A 15,782-nucleotide genomic window follows, 5' to 3' on the forward strand; every position below is an offset into this window, starting at 1 on the left:
AAGTAGTGGTCCTAGATGTGTATTATAAGAATACTCTCCAGAACCTTAGGAGATGCCAATGTCAAAGTTTTGCTTTAGCCTTGTATTATACACAACAGAGTATCACCTGTTAAAATTGTAATTCACCTAGAAGTTTGAACGCTTTGATTATTTCCTCCATTTTTTTTTTGGCAAATTGTCATTTATATTGCTGCTCCTCCCAAAGCTGATCTCATAGAAATGCTTTTATCTATGAATTTTAAAAAATGCTTAACCTATAAAGTCTTGGGAAGGAGGGCTAATTCGATTCCATTCAACACTATCTGCTGAGTACTTGTTATATTTAAAGATCGCTGCTGGGGACAGAAGGGAAAATGTCAGAGACAAATAAACACTGTGAAAATCAATCAATCAATCAACAAGCATTTATTACTAGGTGCCATCCACTGTTAACAATAGGAGGCAGTTTCTCATTAAATGTCCAAAAGAGTGAATTTGGATCTATAAAGAGAAAGGGGGTGGATGTCTGGACCAGACAAGGAGACGGTCTGAGCCCGGGGCTGGTGGTGGCAATGAATGTGCCATATTCTTGGACAGTGAGGTGGGTGCTTGTGTGCATGCCTCCCTTGGATAGGGAATGAAAGATGGCGGGAAGAAGTAAGCTTATCCAAGAGTTTCTTAAGATGTCTTAGACAAGGTAAGACCAGATTACGTACTACACTGCAGAACTCCTATGATCCTTTTCACATAGAATTCTAGTGAATTGTGTAAATATTTACTTGCCACAGTAGATTATTGCCTTCATAATGCCAGGAACTTTGCTTTACGCAGTTAAGCGTCTTACAAAGTACCTTCTATGTAGTCAACGTTCAATGGACATTTGTAGAATGAATGAATGATGAATGGAGGCCTTGAAAACATTGAAAGTCTGAGAATTTTGGCTGGATCTGGAGGCTAATGGGGAGCTACTGAAGATTTTTGAGCAAGGGGAATGGTGTGATAAAAGTGCTGTTTTAGAAAGATTAACTCCTTTTCTTTTCAATTTCATTGATATATTCTGTTTTTATTTCACCTTCATGTCCTTCTTCCTCTCCTACCCACTGAATCCCTTACAACAAAGAATAAAGAAAGAAAAAGGAACCGAGCTTGATATATGTATACATATTATAGATTGATACACACATACATGGATTTATGTATAGATAAATGAATTTTATACATATGAAAAGGTATTTATATTTTTATAATATATTTATATATGAAATTTTATATAATGAAATATTATATATATATATCAATGAATTTGGCTAACATCAACAGATATTTCCATATTCAAAGAACAGAAAAAAAACTGTGAGACTCTTATAACATTGAGCTTTTTAGTTTTCTTATTTATTAGATTCACCTGATAGTACTCACAGTGGCAGCATATTGTTTCCCTTCTGGACTTTGCTCTGGTCTCTTCTGTGTATTTTTTAAAGTGTTTTGGTGTTTGGTCATTATAATTATATAGCATTCAGTTTAGATTGAAGGTCAGAAACTCAGACAGAAGGAGACCGTATAAGAACAATCTATTCATGAGATGGTAAGGCCTTAGACTAGGATGTTAACAATGAGGATTGAAAGGAAGGACTATATGTACTTTTAAGGTAGTAATGGTAGGACTTGGTGATTAATTGGGTGAAGGAGAGCAAGGATTACATAGGGATGATTACTCTCTAGGGAATCAATTCCTGCTCTCCTAACTCTCAAGAAACTGATTTATAAACTAGAAAGCCAATTTAATTTACAAAGATGACTAGAATACTGATGTCTGCTATCCAGGGCACCCCATTCCTAGAACCTGGCTATAGGTTTCTGGAAAAATCAAATCAAAAATTAGAAAGCTGTTTAGTGAGCACAAAATTAGTACAAAAGGAACTGGAGAGTGGGCCGATGTAGAACGTGGAACATTTGTAGCTTTTCTACTACAAAGTACATCTTTTCTGTCAATTAACAAGCATTAATAAAAGTTCCTGATATGTGTCAGCCCCTGCCCTCACCCTCAAAGAGTTGACAGTTGATGGGGTCTGGGAAAATAAGATGTATGGAATAAGGTATATGGGTGGGCAGTCGCCCTAGCAGTTGGTAGATCAGGCAAGGTTAAATATATAGAAGTTGGCATCTGTCTTGAGTTTTGAAGGAAACTGGGGTTTTAAGAGGTGACGTGGGGGTAGGGAATTCCAGGCAAGGGGATACAGCCTGTGCAATACACAAGCTATGGGAGGTGCAACATTATCTGTGAGGAACAGCAAGTAAACCAGTTTGCCTGGAATGGAGTGTGTGAAGGGGAATGATGTTGTAATATCTGGAAAGGTTGGTTGAAGACAGTTTATGAAAGGTTTTAAAAACTGAACAGCAGGGTTTCTATTTGATTCTTGAGACAAGAGTCAGAGCATTTTTTGGTGCAGTTATATGACTTCAGACCTTTGCTTTAAGAATATTTCTCTGGTAGGTGTGTGGAGGATGGATTGGGCAAGAGAAGAGACTGAAGGAAGGGTTACAGATCAGGAGGCTACAGCAATAGTAAAGGAGATGAGGATCTGAATAAGGATTGGTGGCAGTTTGAGAGAAGAGAAGGGGAGAGATGCAGGGAAATAAATCTACATGCCTAATATATTGTCTCTCTTCCTTGGACACTACTTGAAGTTGAAAAGAAATCCAATCTTTTTAATTTTGGTGATGCTATTCATAGAAATAGGGAAGTTGTAAGGGGGTGTTGATTTGATGTGAGGGGGAAAGATGATGAGTTCTGAATCATTAGAAATTGTGGTTAAGATTAGGGTGTGTGTGTGTGTGTGTGTGTGTGTGTGTGTGTGTGTGTGTGTATTTGAATAAGTGTGTGGTGTAGGTGTTCTTATATTTGTGTGTGTATGTGAGTGTGTGAAATTGGCCATGATTTCATTAGGGTGGGGAATTCCAGTTCAAAAATTCCTTCTACCAAAACAGATCTGGCGACTCCTCAGTCATTTACAGCCTCAAGAGAGTTTCCTGGGGGAAACTGAGAAGCTAGGATTTACTGAGTCATGGAGTTAGGCTATATTAGAGGCAGGATCTGAACCTAGGTCATTCTGACTAGACCTTCTATCGACTACACTATGCCCCCCCCCCAGCTAGATGTTTAACTGGAAATGATAACTACCTAGTTGGAGTTATTGCACTGGAATTCATATGGAGAGGGTCATTTGTCAAACAATTGATCAGTTTCATTGTTTTGTGACTAATAAACTGATATCTAAGAAAAACTAGTAACTCTGTCATCTCTGTCTTTCTGTTTAAACTGTACGAGACCTTGGACTCTGTAAACTTCTATGTCTGCCAACAAAAAAGGGAAGCCTTATTTGGAGTCTTTGAGCAATGTTAATTTTAACGGAAAGCACTTTTAGCAACATTGGGAAATAGCCCAATTTTGAGGAAGAATGCTGATAACCCAGCTTACAGCAAGCAATACCACCCACCATTCAACCTGTTGCCCAACAATGACCTCTCTACCCGGAATACATTAAATATTACCCACATGTACCTGTTGAGTATGCTTGCATTTAACATTGTGAAAGTCTCTTGAAAATGCTGAAAATCTTTTTTTTTAAATCATCTTAAAAAGAATTCATAACAGTTGATAACTGAGAGGTCTGTTTTTGTTTGCATATCACATGCAAGAGAAGCATGGTGTTTAGGGATTCCAGAAAGAACCCCGATGTCATCTATCTTCAAGATTCAAGGAAACATTTTAAAGTGTTAAATGAATGAAGGGCTACCCAAATGCATAAAAGCCGTGTATTACATTGGATAGGGAGCTGACTTTGGAGCTAGAAGAGACTGGTTTCAAATCCTGACTGATTCATTCAAATGATATGCTCATAGGAAAGTTATATAACTTCTCAATATGCCAATCAGTTAATCAATAAGTCCCATTATGTGCCAGATACTGCTAAGAGCTTTGTATTTAGTCTTTTTTTTTTAGATTTTTTTTTTCAAGGCAATGGGGTTAAGTGGCTTGCCCAAGGCCACACAGCTAGGTAATTATTAAGTGTCTGAGGTCAGATTTGAACACAGGTCCTCCTGACTCCAAGGCCAGTGCGGTGCTCTATTCACTGCGACACCTAGCTGCCCTCTGCTAAGAGCTTTGGACACAACTAAAGGCAAAAGGCAATCTTTACCCTTGAGGAGCTTACAAATAAATATGTACAAACAAAGAATATACAAACAAATAGGAAATAATCAACAGTTGGAAGGCACTAGAATTAGAGGGATTGGCAAAAGCTTTCTGTAGAAAGTGGGATTTTAGTTGGAACTTGGAAGGAGCCAAGGAAACCAGAAGGTGGAGATGCAGAAAGAGAAAATTCCAGTCAAGGGAACAGCCAGAGAAATGCCTTGGCGATGTTCTAGAAACATCCTGGAGTCCAGTGACATTGTATTTTTTTAACTAGGCAATGGGGTTAAGTGGCTTGCCCAAGGCCACACAGCTAGGTAATTACTAAGTGTCTGAGGTCGAATTTGAACTCAGGTACTCCTGACTCCAGGGCCGGTGCTCTATCCACTGCGCCACCTAGCCGTCCCACTGACTTTGTAGGAGTTGCCTAGGAAGGGGAATAAAGCATAAGAAGACCGGAAAGGTGGGAAGGGGTCAGGCTATGGAGGACTATGAATACCAATCAGAGGATTTTGTATTTCATTCTGGAAGCAATAGTCATTGAACTTTGTGTTTGTGTTTGTGTGTGTGTGTGTGTGTGTGTGTGTGTGTGTGTGTGTGTGTGTGACATGATTAGATCTTTGATTTAAGAAAAATCATTTTAGTTGCTAAATGGAATATGTTTTGGAACCTGGAGGAATTCCAAGTAGGTTGTTGTAACAGTTCAGGAATGAGGTGATGAGGGTCTGCAACTGGTTGATGGCAGCATGAGAAGAGAGGAAGGGATATGTTGGAGAGATATTCCAAAGATGAAATCAACAGGCTTTGGCACCATATTAGATACCTAATTAGATACCTAAGTTGTGAGCCTGGGTGACTGGGAGGATACTGGTGCCCTGGATGTTAGCAGGGAAGTTTGGAAAGGTGAAGGGATCGTTTTGAGATAAAGATAATGAGTTTAGTTTTGGACATGCTGAGGCTGAGACATTTACAGCACATTCAGTTCTAGATTTCTAACAAGCATTTGAAGATGTGAGACTTGAGGTCAGCAGAGAGGTTAAGACTGGATAAGTAGATTTGAGAATCATCAGCATTGAGAGATGATAATTAAATCCAAGAAAGCTGATGAGATCATCAAGTGAAGCAGTATTGAGGGAGAAGAATGTTGATTTGATTACCAATCCTTGAGCTAGAGGCAGTGCTTTTGTCTTTGTGTTTGTGTGTGTGTGTGTGTAGGGAGAGGGAGGAGGAAAGAGAGGGAGAGGGAGAGGGAGAGGGAGAGGGAGGGAGAGGGAGAGGGAGGGGGGGGAGAGAGAGAGAGAGAGAGGAGAGAGAGAGAGAGAGAGAGAGAGAGAGAGAGAGAGAGAGAGAGAGAGAAAGATTTTTTTTGGGGGGTGTTTCTGTTTTCTGTATGTGAGGAGGGAGTTTTCCTAGAGGGAGTTTTTATAATGGGAATTCCCTACAACAGATAAAATCAAAGATCCTTTTCACCTCCCTACTGTCAACTCCAAAAAATGCTGATGGTATTAGGTGGAACAAGAATTAACTGAACTAGATTTGAAATAAGACTTATTCAGATGATTTTTGGCAAAAGTGGATTTTTTTTTGCTAGAATTTCAAACTAATTCTACCAGTTTTTTCTTGCATTTTTAAAGTTTTCAGTGAATAAACTTTTATTTTCTTTCACTCCCAGACTCACCTCCTCATTGTCAGTCAATTATTATTTAGTTGGGGGAAAAGGGGAAAAAAAACCCTTTGTAACAAATATGTATCATTAAGCAAAACACATTCTTGAACTGGACATGTCCAAAATTGTCTTCTTTTTTATTTTTACATTATTAAAGATTTTATTTGAGTTTTACAATTTACCCCCCAATCTTACTTCCCTCAAAATTGTCTTCTTCATCTTGAGTATTTAACCTCTCCAGCAGGAGGTGGAATCAGCTTTCCACTTTGCCTTACCAGTGCTAGGCTTTCAAAGTTCTGTTTACATAAAGAGGACAATGTGGTAATGCTCTTGAAATTTTGCCTTAGAATTTTGTCTTAGTAGATAGCACACTTGAGAGGTTCCGGACAGATAGCTGCTTGCTCATTCCCTTGGGGGTACTTAGTGGGGTTTCTTGGTTCCGAAGTCTGAGTCTCAGGACTGAAATTTCAGGTATCCTGTTTTTATTAAGTTGTTATTTATATTATTTGATGAACAAAATCCAAGGCTATGCTTCATGGGAACCCATATCTTATGAACCCGATTTACTAAAATCAAACGTCAGCTGAACTGACAAAAGTGCTTAGAATACATGTGCCACTTCTCCTCAGGTACCCCCTTTCTAGCTACTGGAAAATCCAGTTAATGTGTCTGGAAGCATGCTATCAGTGTAATGGTAATTGCTGGTAGTATGGTGCTAGTCTTGAAGTCTGGAGGCCTGGGTTCAATTCTTGGCTCTGGATGTTGTGGGAACCAAATGAAACAATGTGTATAGTGCTTTGCAAAGCATAAGATACTTTGTAGATGGAAGGTATTATTATTAATAACGACTCATATTTGATAGCACTTTTGCATTAAGGTTTGTACCTTAAACAACGTGTGACCTACATAATGAAAGTATTATTTCTGTTTTACAGCTGAGAAAATAGGCTGAGAGGTTAATTAGCCTTACCAAGGAAGGCCACATAGCTAGTATATATGGCATAATGGGGACTCAACCCAGGTCCTCTGATTTCCAATTTATCTGACTTTGAAGGGCTACTAAGTATGTAACAGGATACATTATTGACTTTTCTGATAACTTTGTCATATGTGTGTATACTTGACACATTATGTCCTTTATGTATTGCGAGAGGTAAGAAATTATCATTGGATTGTTCTTTTTTCGTAACTCTTATCTTTCACTTAATTTTTTTGTTACTGTATTTCTTCCTGAAGGAATTACTACTTAGGTGGGTTAAAAGAATGTTGCAATACCATTTGAATTGAGATCTTCCTTGGAAGCAAGTAGGGAGGCACCCAAGTCTGACACATTCAAAAGAAGGCTTTTGTGTTCATTTTTAAAGGTTTAATCCTAAAAGATGAGACTTTCTGGCCTTTCCCCCATCTAAGTCCTCACCCAATCTGACACTCGCCATCCTCCTTTTGTAAGAGCCATACCTGTGTGACCCCTAGGCACCACCTCCCCTCTCTTTGGTCCCTAGTTTCCTCCTCTGTAAAATGACACATTTGTATGAGATTGAAGAAAGAATGACACAACTCTGGCAACAGCTAGAAGGGAGCTCAGTTCAACCTTTCCTGCCTACGCATTCGGTTTTAAAGCGTGGGGAATTATGTGGCCAAGGGGACTTGGCCAAGATCACAGTGGTGTAACTGGCAGAAAAGGGGGGGTTCAAAGCCCCTGTCGCTGCCCGGCTTTCCTGTGAAGATCTGGTTCAACGTTAACATCCACTACAATCAGTTTATTATCAGTTACTATCCAAACTGGCCTGCAAGCTTTTTCTCACAATTGGACGTCCATTTTTGAAGCCTTCACGCCTCCACGCAGTTTGCAATACATTTCTCTCCACCACCCCTCTATCCCCCGGGCTTTTAAGTATCTTTAATGTACTTCAAATACTCAGTTCCTCAAATTCCCTCGTATTTGCTATCTTGGACAAAATTTCTCCCTAAGTAGACTGTAAGCTCCCTGAGGAGTTTCTTTTTTTTTTTTTCTTTTGTTCTTTCCCCAGGGATAAGTGATTGCGTCTTTAAGTTCAGGGTACTTCCTCGTTGATTGAGGCTATTGTATCTGAGGGTGTGACCTCGGGCACGTAGAAGTTACCTGACCTGTCCGGGATCACTATTGGGGAAGGAAGAATTTGCACTCGGCCTCTGTTAAACGTACTGTTTTCTTGGTTTGAGGCTTGGAAACTTTGTCCATCATTCTCGTTACAGTGTCCTGACCGTCTTCCTATTTTCCTGTTCACTTGATGTGCTTGTCCTCCTTGTCATGGTCAGTGCCACCCCTTCGCCCCTCCCCAGCTGTGCGGCCACTCGGCAGCCTTTTTACTCACACAGTTGGCATCTGACAGACCAAGTCGGAGAGTGTCCCCACCGTGCAGTCAGTGTTGGGCACGGCAGAGTTTGGGGCACCCGCACGCTGCCTTCAAGTGAGGCCCATGGAGGAGTCCTTAGCTTTCCTCCCCGCCTTCCCTCCTTTCCAGCAGGCAGCGCCCGGCTTTCAGACCGAAGGCGGAGGATCCTGGCCCGCTCGGCTCGCCTCCCCTCCCCCCCCCTCCGCTTGCTACCAGTTGCCGGGATTCGTCAGTTGCCCCCCGAGCCGGGTGTCCGCTTACCAGCCGCAGCCCTGGGCTTTAGTCCTGCTCGCTGGCCTGCCCTGCCCCTGTTGCACTAGTCGCCTAGTGGTTAGTGTCTCGCCTCCCTTTGCATCTGCTTACTTTTGCTTTTTGGTCTGCATTTCCTAGCTATACTTTGTGCTCTTTTGCTGTTTTCGGGGCTGAAAGCGCTTCGTTTTTCTTCTGTGGATTGTTTTGTTTTCGGTTGGTTTTGCATCTGGCCCAAAGTGGGGGCCGTCGGACTAGGGGAGCACAGCTCGGATCCATTCAAAAGTGTCTAGCCTCAGAAGCAGGAGCCTGTACAATACACTGGCCTTTTACTTTGCCTTAGCCTCATGCTCCGGAGCTCTAGAAAGCCAAGGAGAATCGCGCCAGACGAGAAGGAGGAGGATGGGGGGGGGGGGCGGAACTAGGCTTACGGCCCACGCCCCACCCTCCGACCCCCGCTAAATCGATAGCGAACATTTTGGCCCGGTTTTCTATGGCTCTGGCATCGAGTTCGCGACTCCAGCGCGGTGCTGGGGCATGATGGGAGGAAAGCGTTTTCCTCAGTCCTGCCAGGGCCGGCGTGGGAGAATCGCCCCCCCCCCCCCCCCCCCAGCCCAAAGGAAGCCCTCGCTGTCGGCCTGGGGAGCCGGCAGGCCGTTCGGGAGGCTCCAATTGCTGCGGCTTTTTTTTTTTTTGTTTTTTTTTTTTCCCCCGTTTTTTTTCCCCGGGCGTGGGGGAGGGCTAGGGCTGGGGATGGAACCCAAAGGAGCTGGAATGGCTAGCGGTGAGGGGAGAGCAAGAGAGACCGGGATCCCCAATCGGAGGGCCTGGGCCTGAGGCCAGGCTCCGAAGCCCTCGCGGGCCAAGTGGCTTCCCGGCTCTGCGAGCCTCAGTTTCCTCCTCCTCCGTCAGACAGAGGAAATCGTCCTTCTGGCTTCGGGGCGTGAGGGTGGAAGCGCTTTGTTTCGTGTGAATGCGCGAGAGCGAAAAATGGGAGCGATTGTGTTTGTGTCTTGGGCCAGCGCAGGGGGAGGCAGAGGGCAGAGGCAGAGGCAGGGAGCGGGGGCAGGCGGGCGGCCCCCAACGGGGGTGTGTCCTAAGTCGACACATCACCGCGCCCCTCCCGCGGGGGGGGAGGGGGCCGCCCACGTCCGGAGTTGCCCGGACCTGGCCCCCGGCCCAGCCTCCCCCCTCGGGGGGGGGAGGGGAGGAGCCGCCTGGCCTCGGCGGGTTCGGGAGGTAAGCGAGGCGCGGCCACGACACCTTGTTTACCTCCGCGCGGCGCGCCCCTGCGGGCGCCTCGTTCCCGGCCCGGACGTCAGAGCTCGGCCCGCGCCCATTGGTCGGGGAGTTCGGCGGGAGGGCGGCGCTGGCGAGGGGGGCGAGGGGGGGGGCGCCGCAGGGCCCGGCCGAGCCCGCTAGATGGCGCTGTCCTCCAGCGGGAGTCGGGCGCGGGCTCGTGGCCGCCAGGTGGCGCTTGCACGCACCATTCGCCTCCAAGTCGCCGAACAGCAAACACCCCAAACAAATCCCGAAGCGCCACCAAAAAAAAAAAACCCGCCGGAGCCGACTGCCACTTTGCACCCCCCCAGCCCCGGCGCCGGCCAGCCGCGGGGAGGCCCGAGGCCCGCACAGCAGCCCCGGGGCCGCCAGGGGGGCCCGGCCGCCCCGACAGGCCGCGTCGCGCCGCCCGGGCCTGGGCCGCCGACAAGGCCCCCGCGGCCAGGAGGAAGGCGCGGGGAGGCGGCCAGGGCCAGCGCCGCTCTGCCGCCGCTGCCTGTGCCCGCGGGGAGGTAAGTTAGAAAAATGGCGGAGGCGAAGCTTCGAGAAGTTTGCGGGGGGCTTCCTGGGTGTGCGTGTGCGTGGCTGTGGGGGCTGCAGACGGGGGCAGCGCCGGAGCGGGAGGGGGGTGGGAGGAGGCGCGAGCCTTCGTTCCGGCGGTCAGCCCGGAGCCGTCGTGGGGGGGGGGGTGTCGGGGGGCGGCCCCCGGCCCCTCGGCCGCCTGCCCGCCTACCCCCCCCCCCCGATCCCCGGCGGCTCCCGGGGGGCTGGCCCACCCACCCCCCCCCGGCCCGCCGGCCGCCCCGCCCGCCGCCGCCGCCGCCGCGCGGGGCTCCCCGCGCCCCCCCGCCCCTGCTGCCCCCTCCCCGGTGCCCCCCGCAGGCGGCCCCAAAATGGAGAACGCGGAGCCGCGCAAGATGGAGGCTCCGCTTTCTCCGGGTGTGTGACGAGGGGGGGGGCGCGATCGGGCCGGCGGGGAGGGCCGTGGGAGCCCACTGGGCGCCCACCTGCGGCCCCCGCGCTGGCCCGGCGCGGGGGGGGGGGGGCGCCGCGGAGCCGAAAATGGTGGGCGCTGGGGCCGGCGGGGGGAGGGGGCCCGCTTGTGTACATCTGGGCTCGGGCAGAGGAGGGGCGAGCCCCCCCTCCCCCGCCCCCCCCCGCCTCCCCCCTCCTCCCCGGCGTTCATGTGACCCGGCCCCCCCCCCCGGCCCCGAGCCCGGGCCCCAGCTCTCCCCCCCCCCCCCCGCCCGAGCCCCGGCCCCAGCTCCCCCCCCCCCCCCGCCCGAGCCCCGGCCCCAGCTCTCCCCCCCCCCGCCCGAGCCCGGCCCCAGCTCTCCCCCCCCCCGCCCGCCCGGGAGCCCGCTCCGCGGGAATGCGCAGGAGCCCGACCCCCGCCGCGCTCCCCGGGCCCTCCTTGGGGCAATTCTCGGCGGGCAGCGCTCTGCCAGCGGGCCGGGCGCGGGATGGCCGCGGGGGGGGCAGAGCGGGCGGGCCCGCGTGCTGGCCATGCTCTGAAAGGGGCTGCGCTAGGGCGGCGGGGGGGGGGGAAGGGCGGAAGGGGGAGGGCTGCGGGCCGGGGGGTTTTTTGGCGCCACTTTTGTTTTTACTTTGAGTCCGGCCTGGCGGCTCCCACCCCCGCCCCCCACGGCTCTGCTCCCCGCACACCGAGCCGAGCCCATCGCGCCGCAGGTAGGTGGCAAAGCCGCGGCTGCCGGGTCCCGCTGCCAGCCCCCAGCCCCTGGGCTTCGCCGAGGCTGCAGCCGGGCCCGGGAGCCGGCGGGGGGGAGAACGGGCGGGCCGGACCGCGGCAGCGCCCGCTACTTCCACCAAACTTCAGGACCCTGCCCCCCCCCTCCCGACCCCGACCCCCCCCCCCCCCCCACCCCGGCTTGCCTGGGCCTCCTGGCGATCCGCGCCTTGGCGTTGCTCCCGGGCCCGGATTAGAACGCTTTCCCCTTTTCCTTGCTCATTTCCTCCGATCCCCCCCCCCCCCCCGGCTCCCCGCCCCCGAGGAAGAAAAGTCTTGGTGCGCTGGGCCACGGCTCCGCCGAAGTGCCCTGGGCCAGCGGCGGGCTGCTCTCCCCGGTGCCAGCCCGGCCCCCGGATGCCATCTCGCTTTCTGCTCTCCCTGCCCCCAGAAGTTTGATTTCTCTTCTGTGACTTGGGCGCCCCACTCCGCCCCCCCACACCCCCACTCGGGGCGCCCCGGTAGGCTTTTTGTTACCCTCTTGCGTGGACCTCGGAAGAGAAAGCGGGTCCTGCGGGCTCCGGCGTAAGTGGCCAAAGGAACCCTGGGCCCAGTGGGGGCCCAAGAATGGTGCCGCCACAGCCCCTCCCCCCGCGAAAGCTTGGCAAATTCGGGCTCCTATTTATCTCCCCGACGCCCCCGCTTCCCAGTCGCCACACCCTGTGGCTCTGCCTTTGCACTGGACTCTTTCTTGGCTTCATTTTGTGCCACCGGGACTTGGCTAAGCATGAGGCTGCTTTCCGCTCCGGCTTAGGGAGCCTGGTGAAAGATTCATAACCAAGCTCTCTGGAATCAGCCTGGTGAGCTTTGCCTGCCTCTGCCCTGTTGTCTCCCTCCTTCGGGCGGCTGCCAGGGGCAGCACCCACCGCTGGGAGACGAGGGGAGACTGAGGGCAGGGGGGGAGAGGGCGAAACCAGGGGGGGAGGGGGGGGCCGGACAGAGAGGGAGGGGGAGGGAGAGAGAGAGAGAGAGAGAGAGAGAGAGAGAGAGACAGAGACACACACACACACACGCAACACAACACGCAGAGGCGACACAGAGAAAGACAGAGACAGAGTCGGGTTACCGAAGTGCGTCATTCATGGCTCTTAACTGGGCCTGCTCTGGAGCCTCTTGTGTTTGTTTACTGTCCAAGCTGCACTTTCCTGCTCCCGGGATTGGAGAGGAAAAAAGGAACCAGGCCCGCCTCGTACTCCCCACTCCCGGGGCCTAGAACCCAAGCGAAACCGGGCCTTTCCAAGCCCGAAACCTTTTTCTCCCCAGATGCTGGTTTCGAACAGGGCACTTGGACATATTTTTGATATGAAAAACTGATTATAATCCTTGGCCTAGTTAGCTGCGGTGTCATCTAATCACTGAACCATTAGGGTTTCCAAAATGTATTTCAAGTGACCTAATCATATATCATTAGAAATGAAAATGGCCAATTTATCGTAAAGCTATTTTTTTTTTCCAGCCGTTGAAACATTATTTTGGGAGACCATCCTGTTAATATCTCATGCCCTTTTTTCCCCCTGGGTGAAGAATGGTAGAAAATAATCGCAGCAGTAAATAATTCGTTTATGTTTCCATGTATTCTTATTTAGAATTCTGTCTGAAAGAATAAAGACTATATTCCTTTAAAATTTTTTAAATTAAAATTTACTGCTTAGAACATTTTAAAATCCATTTCAGTTTTTGAGTTGACTTTTTAGTTGACAGAATTTTTATAAATGACTGATTTGTTTTTACATCCGTGTTTTCTGAACATATTCCCCCCCCCCCCCCCCCCCCTTAAAAAGATATACCAACCAGAAAAGATCGAGAAGTAGATGCAGGATTCTGTACTTACAGGCATTCCCCCCAAGCCTCCTTCCTTACTTTCTAGAACAAGCTTGGTTATCACACAGCTAATGGTTTTGTTTCATTTTATTGTCTTACTAGTTTTAATAGCTATTTTTGGAGGGAAATTGTGGAGACAGTAGATGATTTGATTAATTACTTTTAACATAACATGGATGGTAGGTTCTGTTGTAGCATATTTTTAGTCTTTTTTTCTTAGCTCCAAGTAAGATATATTTCTTTAAGGAAAATGCTGTGAAATAATTTGATCTATTTATTAAGGAAGAACTTCTGGAATCAATTCTCCTGCTCTCCTTAATGGGTGACTTATTTTGGGTTTATGCTTCTTTCAAACATCTGAGGGAAACTCTCTTTCCACACTATTTCTTATTAGCCCTTGCTGCTTTAGTGGATTGTGATATACATTTAGTGGCCTCGACTGAAAAAAAAATTAAAAAATTCATCCCCTGTTGATTGATGAACCTCTCCAAATTTAACTAGGGTGGTTCTCAGATAATGAGGGTAGGATTCTACCATCATGGTAGCAACCTGTCTGAGCTTGTCCTTTACTGTTGCCTTGAATTGTCAGTCAACTCCATCCCATGATGAGGAGTATTTGAGGTTTGCCTATTTTCAAAGGTTTCCATAGTGAAAGGAGTAGAGTTATCATGATTTATCTGAAGATCTTGGTTTAATGTTTCATACTTTTCCTGAGAAGGGGCCAAATTCAGATTATTAAGCTTCTGAATTTTTCTTTGAAAATGGAAAAAATGGAAACTTAATGAAATTGCATTTATCAAGTTAGTAGCATTACAAAGCTCAGCTCAATAGTGGCTATTTCAAAGACCCTATGAGAATAGAAGCTGTATCTAGTAGGCCCTACCAAGATACAAATGCTTGCTCTACTGGGCAAGGCTTTCAAATAGAATGGGCTTTGCCAGTTTAATGGCAGCACTAGAAAGAAATTGGTGACTACAGCACCTGGGATCCAGTGATTATATGAAGGATTATATGGGCTTAGTTCTGGATTCCTGTAGGGATATGAGAAGGGACCGAAAAGTAGAAGAATCCTGCTTATTAAGCAGTCCTTCCCTAAAGCAGCTGTAGAAGTGGAAAGAGCTATTCACAATACCGTAGGTAGACTCGGCTGATGGGGGAAGGGGACTAGGAAGTGTCTCACTTCATTACTTCCTTGGATTTGTGATATAGTGAATCCCAACCCTCCAAAGGTGCAAATGGCAACTGTCCCTACCTTTTCATGCTAGGACATTGTCTTGCTCAAGTTCTTCTGTCACTCCTTGCACACCAAGATTTATTTGCATTTACTTCTCACTACTTATATCTCTATTTATTTGGACAAAGATCAAGTGCCAGACTTTTAACAGATGATACATGAAACCTAAAATGCCTTGATGGTCAGTATTTTTTTTTAATAAAAGATGTTAAAATGAAAATGACCTATTTTTTGCCTACAATTTTTTTTCTTATTCTAAGAAGTTTAATTGTTACATCATTTAAAATATAATTAACTTCATAAGGTGAGTATATTTATGCTATTTGTTTGGTTCAAATATATTTTTTCTTATAAAGTAGTTTTGATTTTATGCTCAACTTGTAAAGCTTGTCCGAAATAATGGAAATCAAGTGACTTTTCAAAACTGTGCTAATGAATTCTAAGTAAGAATTAAGTATTTAAATGTAGTTCAGTAAATTTCTAGTGCCTCCTAAGTGCCTTGAGGAAGACTGAGACAAAGAGGAAACAATTCTTGTCCTCAGGGAACTTCGAGGGGGTGAGAGGTGGGGGGGGGTATGGCAGAGGATGGGGTGAGCAGAGGGGAGTAGATACTGTATAAAGTAAATATAGACCTATTTGAGGTCAGAAAGAGCATGAAGAATTAGGCATCTTGGAAGGAAGGCTTCTGCTGAGGTGGCATCTGAACACGGCCGAGTAGGAAAATGAGAATTTAGAGGAGGGGGGGAAATTGAGAAGTTAGTGTATTTCAGGCACAAGGGGGTGCTTGTTCCTATGACAGGTGAATTTTTGCTTGCTTTAAGAAATAAGGGTGAGAAAGGCAGCTTTCAGTAAGATTATAGTATGCCTTATGTGCCAAGCAAAGGAGTTTTTATATTATCCTAGAAGCAGTGAAGGTGGTGATCCTTTGATTTAAGATTTTCATTCTACCATTTTTGTTTTCCCTTTCATAGAAAAGTAATGTAGAATAAGCAAGTATGATGTGAAATAGTGATAACTTTTTAGCGAATATAATTCTTAGTTCGAGGCCCTGTATATACTGCAAAGGATTTTTTTTCCCCTCTTTGCCAATATCATTGAAAGCTGTTTTGAAAAAGGTAGGCATTTAGCTAAAGATTTTTTTTTTACCCTAGCTATGATTTAGATTTTGAAAAATCATTTTTTTATAGCAGCATTTGATACAATTGTCCTGCAGTAGAGTTTTACATGAAACCTTTTTA

General features: G+C 47.6%; 1 protein-coding gene across 2 annotated transcripts in view; it reads left to right on the forward strand.

Moving 5' to 3' along the window:
* The first annotated feature begins 11,348 nt into the window (after positions 1-11,348).
* The window catches only part of STAG2 (STAG2 cohesin complex component), a 137,156-nt gene continuing 132,722 nt past the window's right edge, over positions 11,349-15,782 (forward strand). For both annotated transcript variants that reach the window (XM_074208614.1, XM_074208613.1), the window contains exon 1: positions 11,349-11,431. The gene's annotated coding sequence lies outside the window, so the exon portion shown is untranslated. The remainder of the gene's footprint in view (positions 11,432-15,782) is intronic.

The sequence above is a fragment of the Macrotis lagotis genome, chromosome X, assembly GCF_037893015.1.
Source record: "Macrotis lagotis isolate mMagLag1 chromosome X, bilby.v1.9.chrom.fasta, whole genome shotgun sequence".
Taxonomy (NCBI): domain Eukaryota; kingdom Metazoa; phylum Chordata; class Mammalia; order Peramelemorphia; family Peramelidae; genus Macrotis; species Macrotis lagotis.